Source organism: Toxorhynchites rutilus, chromosome 1 (genome assembly GCF_029784135.1).
Source record: "Toxorhynchites rutilus septentrionalis strain SRP chromosome 1, ASM2978413v1, whole genome shotgun sequence".
Lineage (NCBI taxonomy): Eukaryota > Metazoa > Arthropoda > Insecta > Diptera > Culicidae > Toxorhynchites > Toxorhynchites rutilus.
This window is the reverse complement of record NC_073744.1, coordinates 173,829,657-173,837,709: the sequence shown is the minus strand read 5'-3', so window position 1 is coordinate 173,837,709 and position 8,053 is coordinate 173,829,657. Positions and strand designations below refer to the sequence as shown.

The 8,053-nt window shown below is 36.9% G+C and overlaps 1 protein-coding gene across 5 annotated transcripts in view; it reads left to right on the top strand.

The window, feature by feature from the left end:
* The first annotated feature begins 1,827 nt into the window (after positions 1-1,827).
* The window catches only part of LOC129762457 (runt-related transcription factor 1), a 167,873-nt gene continuing 161,647 nt past the window's right edge, over positions 1,828-8,053 (top strand). The window contains exon 1 of one of the 5 annotated variants that reach the window (XM_055760719.1): positions 1,828-2,619. The gene's annotated coding sequence lies outside the window, so the exon portion shown is untranslated. Of the gene's footprint in view, positions 2,620-3,027; positions 3,047-8,053 lie in introns of those variants that run through there. The other 4 variants (XM_055760715.1, XM_055760714.1, XM_055760713.1 and 1 more) reach the window with 4 other exon arrangements.

Sequence of the window (8,053 nt, the reverse complement as noted above, 5' to 3'; positions counted from 1 at the left end):
GTGATAAGACGCTGCACTAAGCGCTAAGCTCCATTACAAGCACTAATAACCGTAATATGTTCTGAGGGAACATGAGAGAAAAATGTGAGCTGAGGGGTAGATCAAGACGGGTCTATGGTAATAGGTGAGGCCGTAGACTTCCAAGATGGCTGAAGAGTGGTTTTTGTAAGTTGGCCCACCTTAGGATAAACTTCTAGGCGCCTTGGGGTAGATGTGATATTTGCACTGGTCTTTTTTTTGGAAAATCCGCGTAAAAAACCACGTTAATTGGAAAATCTGCGTAAAAAAAACGCGTTAATTGGAAAACCCGCGCAAAAAAAAAAACCCCGTAAAAAACCGCGCAAAAAAAACCGCGTAAAAAACCTGGGTGTATTTATGAAAAATGCAAATCCAATATGACGGCCACTCCAAAATGGTGGATTTCATATTTTCTCAGAACTCCATCAATATTGGTATCAAATGAAAGGGCTTGACTAGTAGAACACAGTTATTTATGAAAAATGCAAATCCAAAATGGCCGCCACCACAAGATGGCGCCATATATATTTTTTACACCCCGATCAATATGGGTATCAAATGAAAAGGCTTGTCTAGTAGAATACAGTTATTTATGAAAAATGCAAATCTAAGATGGCGGCCACTACAAAATGGCGGATTACACATTTCCTCAGAACCCCATCAATATGGGTATCAAATGAAAGGGATTGACTAGTAGAACACAGTTATTCATGAAAAATGTAAACCCAAAATGGCCGCCACCACAAGATAGCGCCATATATTTTTTTTCAAAACCTCATCAATATTGGTGTATTAAGATCTTGTGAGATGTTAGGTTAACAGTGGCTACAATGTAACGGCAAAATTTGGATTCGACACGAATACCGTGGGTTCTGTGTTTCGTTATCATGTTTTTAACATCCATATTAAAGCCTTCTTACGTCTTAGATATGCAATATTTTCTCCGTTCAAGAAACGCAAACCATCGTATTCCCGAGTTCGGTTTGCCGTCGTGGCACCCCCGCAGCTTGCGCGGTTCCCCAATTTGCATCGCCAAATCCATGGCGAAGCCCATCACTCGCGTCCCCGCTAATAATTCAGAACATTTTTATCTCGGCCAACCATTAAGAGGCAGCGGAATGCCACTCAGAAATTGCTTCGAGTATCATTCGCCACATTTGTGTGTTTTTTGCAGCCTCCGCGCGCCCGATCCCACTCACCGACTCTTCGCCAACTCAGGCTTTTTATGTTTTATTCATTATTTTCATTATTATTTTTTTATGTCGCTTTCTTCTTCTGCGAAGGATTTCCGTTGCTTTTGTTGGTATGTGTCTTTTTTTGTTGCTGTTGTTGCTACAGAAGAATCTTATGTACCTCTCGTGTCTGACTTTGGTAGAACTGAATGATCGTTTTACATAAAACACGGCCTGTGTGAAGAGAAGGGAAACGAGTTACTTGAGCATCGGGAGCTTTTCCTTTCGCCCGCTCGTTTGGTTGGTTGGGTGTGTGTGGGTGGAAATTGGTGTGGCGATAGGAAACGAGGTCGCTCACAGAGAAGGGAAACATAAAAACTGCGCTGCGAAGAAAAAAGGCATATTTTTATGTACAAGAGTGAGCGAGTGAATTACCACCACTACCGCAGCAGCCCAAAACAGGAGCGCGAGAGTTGGCAGTTTGGCAGGAGTTTTCTTGCAAGATTTTTATTTTCTGCGACTTGTCCTCGTCCTCGGTCTCTCGGTGATTTTCCTTCTACTTGTGGTGGGCTAACCCTTGCACTCGCACTCGTACACTTGTCGTGGGGCCAAGGCTCTGCGCTACTGGTGGTCGACGATATTCGCAATCGCAGAACCACAGCTCTTCGGTTTGAGTGTTCGATGGAGAGGCAGCAGGATGCTGCAACTCGGCCGCGTCGGAACACGTGCTGCGTGCGTTCCTCGGGACGGTGGTCGGGTGGAGGGGTGTGGACCACGTTGGTTGTTGGTTGTTTTCGTTCTTTTTTTTTCCCCGCTTCTTCCATTTCTTCGCACTCTCTCACTCTTTCGTGCGCACACACATTCACGCTCGCCGCGGTTTCTTCTCGAGGTTTTTCTGCCGCACTGTTTTTTTTGCCGCCCCCCATCCCAGCAAGGACTACACCACGATACAACCACACATCAGACCGCCACATCTCGATATTTTGCGAAAGCACAGGAGCAGAGGCCACAAGGCTTTGGTTGCGTGTTTCGGCATCTCACTCATCATCATCATCATCGGCGGGGCGCACAGAGTTACCGCGATCGTACACCGCAACGACAGGACACGCCACGGCGCAGTCTTCGAGCAGTTCGAGAGTTAACCGAGCGTTGTGATGATCCGCCGTCGCTGTTTTTGACCACCTCTGTGGATTGCTAGCACAAGTTGTGGGTGGTCGTTGATTCGCGTTTTTATTTTTTAACCGTGAAGTGAAAAAGTTCATTAATGGAGTATTGTTAACTGTCTGAGACCTGGGCTTTGGTGCTTGAATCTATCTAAGTGAAGTGAGTTTCGGATGTCCTGAGCTGTAGTGAATATCGAAGGATTATATTCGTGGTGTTATCTGCTCGGTATGTCGAGAGAATTCAGTGAATCTGTGAAATATCTACGGTTGGTGAACTAATGTGTACATGACCCGAGTTACAGTTCAGGCGATAGCGTTTTCACTCAATCAGTAGTTTGGATTATAAAGTCTCATTGGAACAACTCGGAAATATCCGGAGGACTATATCTTGTTTTTGAGGAAATTCTTTTTCGAAAATTGTTTAAGAATGTGACAACAAAAGAGATCAAGTAGCAGTTAGTAGTCATAACAGTTTATTTATTTATTCAGGGTTATCAATTTCATGCCATAAATACCGAACTGCTCGATCGGTAACATCATTTTAGTTGCCAAAAAATCCCAAAAAAAATCTTTTAGTGTGGTATTTTGGTACTAAAAAACATATCGTGTTAATGAAAAGTAATGCATTTGGAAGTCCCAGCAAAATGAGCAATGATTCCTTAGCGATGAAAACTCGTGGCTGTGACATGAGAGGTGCGTGTCAAAATAAAAGGGTTTCGTTTTTCAATGAGAACAAAGTCTCATTAAATTGATGAAAGTCATTGTTCAACTGAAAACAGTCTACTTGAGAGATTTGCAAGGTAAAAAACACATCGACCGAGTGTTGGAGGTCATCTGCAGATCATCCTGAGAAAGTCGGTGTTCGGTTTCTATAAGATCTCTACATCGAAGAACTTCTGTTTCACGTCATTCAAATGCCACTTGGTTCCGGGGTATTGTTAGAAAATATGTAACAATTTACGAAATTTTCAGATGGGAACTCTTGTGTAATCAAGTGTCAAATATAACAGTCATAGCAAAACTGCATTCATTTCAATACAAAGTTAATGAACGGATTAATGTCAACGGTCTGTTGAATTGTGCTGTATTCTTCGTAGTAATTAGTATTCAGGAAGCGTGTGTTGAAACATGAGCTTTATTCTATAAGACGATTTGAATGTTACCTCGCATGAATTGTCAGCCGAGTAGGCTACAGGATGCGACCGCTCGAAAGCCCCCGTAGCGAAAAGGTTACAGGTTCGCGCTTATGCTCTTCTTTTTACTCTTAGAAAACATTTTTAATGTATAATTTCAAGATCTAACTTCATTTTATAATGTGGTGTAATATTCTCATGCATTTTTGCAACAGCGCCAGAGGTTATGTGGATAGCGTGATAGTGTAAAACAGTGTAGTGTACATTACAGTCGTAATGTAATTTTTGCGTACGGTACAGAAAATCTAGCCCACCTGTAATATATGTCAAACCACGTTGCACTCCTGCAAGTTATCAAAATCGATTTCTTTGTCGTCAATTATTGCACATAGACAGTTACCCAGGTATGCTACAAAGATCCCCACATTAGTATTAGTAAATAAGCAGCAAAACATTTTGTGCAAAAGTATCGTAGTTCTGCAAACTATTTTTGTTTGTGTGAGTAATTTTGGTATAAGATATGAAAACTCAAGCATACCTGTTAAATTAGAGACCGACATATACTGTAGAACAATAATGACAGTGGAAATGATTGAGTAGGGTTGAAGAATAATGATAATGTGGATTGACGATCCACATACGATCATTCGTGCTGACATTAGTTCAACAGAATGACATTCACAAAGACCGTGTAAGGTCGGAAAAGTTGGAATGATTGGCAGTAATGATGAAAATCTGGGTCTTCTGATCTCGGACCAAATCTTGCCATATGCGACGAAATTTCTTGCTCAAACGCCTCATGAACACTTTATTGACCGTTTAGCGCTCTGGAAGTGATTCCGAATGGACAACACCACGAATATCGATGGAAACAGTCAGTATCATCTTCACTATTGTTCGACGTGGTTTTTTCGGTTTCGACTCGTTTTCGGCGGTCCATGCTGATGATTGTTTACTCGTTTGCATGTCATACTCGTACATCCATATCTCGTCGCCAGTAACCAAGCGTTGGATCAACGTGGGATAGAACTCTTTCGAGTCGTGCTCTCATGCCCACATATCTACCAAAATATGACGAACGAGATCGTGAGAGATATTTAATTCACGGACTAGCTCTCTCTAACCTAAATTACGATATCCTAGCACCATTGCTTTTATTTAGTCTATGTTATCATAAGATGAAGAAGTGGATGACCGTTCTTGGCGTGGCAAATAGTTAATCTCTTCTTGGCCGTCGTTGAATGTCTTCCACAATTCATACACCCGTGTTTTCGGCATAGTTGAGTCACCACTGTATTCTGTAATATTTTCAACGTTTTGAAATTTTGTTCGCAACGCGAAGTTTCACACTATATCTTTGACCAATAGAATTATCCATAGAGCAATTCCACGCAAAATCACCCGAAAAACGGCCGAATATAAAAAAAGGAACTTTCTTTTAAAAAAATCGTAACTTGAAATCAAGATGTCTGAATAGTAAAGTTATTGGAAAATCATTGAAATGTTTTGGGAATAATAATATTTATAATACACTATTAAAATCCATTACTCAATAATTGAATTAATGTTGAATTTTTTTGTATGTTAAGAGACTCAACCTTCGATATTTTTGAATACATTTTTATTATAAAATTATTTCAGTTCAACAAATTTTGTCATATAGTGGTGCGGTGTCGGTCTCTCTGAAATGGAGATATAAATACTTATAAAAAAAATACTTTGAGAAATTGTACTGATTTGAGAAAAGTAATACGAAAAATGGAATTCACATGTGATTCAATATGGAAAACTATACTATACTAACGGTTCTCGAGATATGATCAATGTTATATAATGGAAGTCATGTTCATGAAATACTAGAAAATACATACCGTTCTGAATCATATTTCGGACGCTTAAGGCATATGATACAGAAAACAGATCTAAACATTATGCACAAGTATTATTTGGTTGATATTTTTAACAAATTAGTTCAATATGCTTTCAAGCTTTCTACTTTGGTACCTATTTGATTGAAAACATAAAAAAAAATCGAATAAAATGTTTTTCAAATGAAACGAATAAGAATCAAACTTCGGACACTATTTATAGAAAAAAAAATCAAATTTCGGACAGATTGAATTCAACTTTTGGACACTTTATTTTGTAATTTTTTTTAAACGAAAATTACATTACACTTGATTATATTTTATAGTCAACTGCGAGACACTTACCAAGCAATCACAGTAAACTGTTAACGATGATGAGAACTGATGAAACACGGGGGAAATTCAAATATTGATGAACGGGTAAATTCTACGTGCTCACGCTAAGGAAACGTCAAACACAAACGATAATGGGTAGTGTTGTCAGATTTTTGCACTACCATTTCATATAAGAAATTCAAATGTAGTTCTTATATGAAATGGTAGTGAAACCAAGGGATTACTCTAAAGAAGCAATTGTGATATTAGTTTTATAGTTATATCATCAGTGCATTAAGCATTTCAAAATACTAGAACAAAGTGTCCGAAATATGATTCAGAACGGTACTGCCGTTGGATATTAAGACTGAGATTCCGACATTATAGAAATTTAACAAACATTATTTTGATTATATGAAATTGATCATATCTCGAGAATGGTTTGTCCTAGGATTAAATGATATATTAAAATATTTGTGTAGAATAACATGTAGATTAAATTTTTCATATTACGTTTCTTAAGTTGTTGCGATTTCTATTGAAATTTAATAAATTTTTAAAAATTCATATCTCCATTTTAGAGAGTTCGGTATCACTATATCTCAATTTTTATTAATAAAAATTAATTTTATAATAAAAGTATATTCAAAATTATCGAAGGGTGTGTCTTTTGAAATATAAAATTTTTAAATATTAAACACTTTTTTGTGCATTATTTTTTATCAGTAAATTTTAAATATTGTTTTTTCTAAATAGTTCAATAATTTTTCAATAAATTTTTCGTACGTTATTTTTAAGTCAGACATCTTAATTTGGAGTTACGTTTGGAGTTTTTGAAAAGAAGTTCCTTTCTAACTGCCACCATATGTGCAAAACATCAAAAAAAAAAAAAAAAAACAAAAATCGAAGAGGAGCGGATCCACGGCTGGCTGATTTGGCATGGAATTATTCCATATCAAAAATCGCCGAGCAAAAAAAAAACCAACTTGCTCTTACTGACGCTGTAAACAAACTAAACGACAGATAGCGCTCAAAAATGACATTAAGACCACTGACAGTAGTAGGGTAGGGCGGGGCTAGTTGGTCATAGGGGTAAGTTGGTCAGTGACGATATCTTGGAATCTGAGAGTTCAAAAAATTAGCGATCTATGGATGAAAAATAGCGAATTGCTGATACAATATTCTTTTTCATATATAGATACACTGCTAAACCCAGTGTATTTGAAACGAGACAACCACCACACAAACCACATGTAATATAATTATCATATTTCTATTTTTTGCTGTAAAATTTTCATTAAATATAATAAACGCTTACATTGAATATCAGAACTCACAATAATGCATTGAGTAATGTAGCATACCTGGAGGCTATTTCTATATACTTTGGGGCGAACGGTACAAATGTCATCAAAACAAATGCAAGCAAGAATGCAAGCGGTTGTGCGTCGCAGGGATGCCAGGTGATTTTTTTTTTCAAAAGTCTTGAAATTGTACGAGAAAATGTCTTCACCATAATTGGCGATCTAACGCAAAACGTAAACGATCGGTGAGGCATCTGGATTTTGTTTTTGAACTAGGAAAATGATGATAAGGTAACCTAAAACTCAAAAATACATCACGTATATTTTACTTCCGGACTTTCCAAGGTAGTTCTCACATGCAGGGACCATGCATTATTCTACTTGTTTTTGATTGTGCTCTCGAATTTGCTTCTTTGATTCAACCATTGTCAAGATTTATGCAATTTTCAGAGGTAACAAAATAACATGTTATAAATAAAATTGCACAGAATTAAATTTCTTCTGGAAAAGATTGCCTGACTTATTTTCAACAACGATGATAATTTGACATTTTTATTAGTTTGTTTTTTTACATGCTACATGAAATTAGTTAACTGTTTTTGTTTTGATTTAATTAATTAATTTATAAAGAAGGAAACTTCTAATGGCAAAACGTTTATTATTTGCTCAAAAAAAACATGCCTATTATTGACCAACTTACCCCGTGTGTGGGTTTAGTTGGTCAATTTATTCTGAAATATAAAGACGTTAAATAAAAGAAAAATGTAAAATAATTGATTCTCTGGTTATTTTTCATTGAAAGGGTAAAAGGTAGTAAGCTTCTTGCAGAGCCCAACTTGCGATTAAATTATTAAATGAAGATCAAACTTAGTTTATAGATAACTTATACATGATCTAGCAATGTTTGTTTTCAATTGAAGACAATAACACATGCCAAAGTCATATTATAGGGGCTTTGCAAAAAACTGCAGTACAAACCATCCGTACTATAAATTAATAAAAAGTATAGTATAAACAGTATAATATTATGGTTATGATTTAATTATTTTTCTTCATATCCTATAGTTACATTTAGGTGCC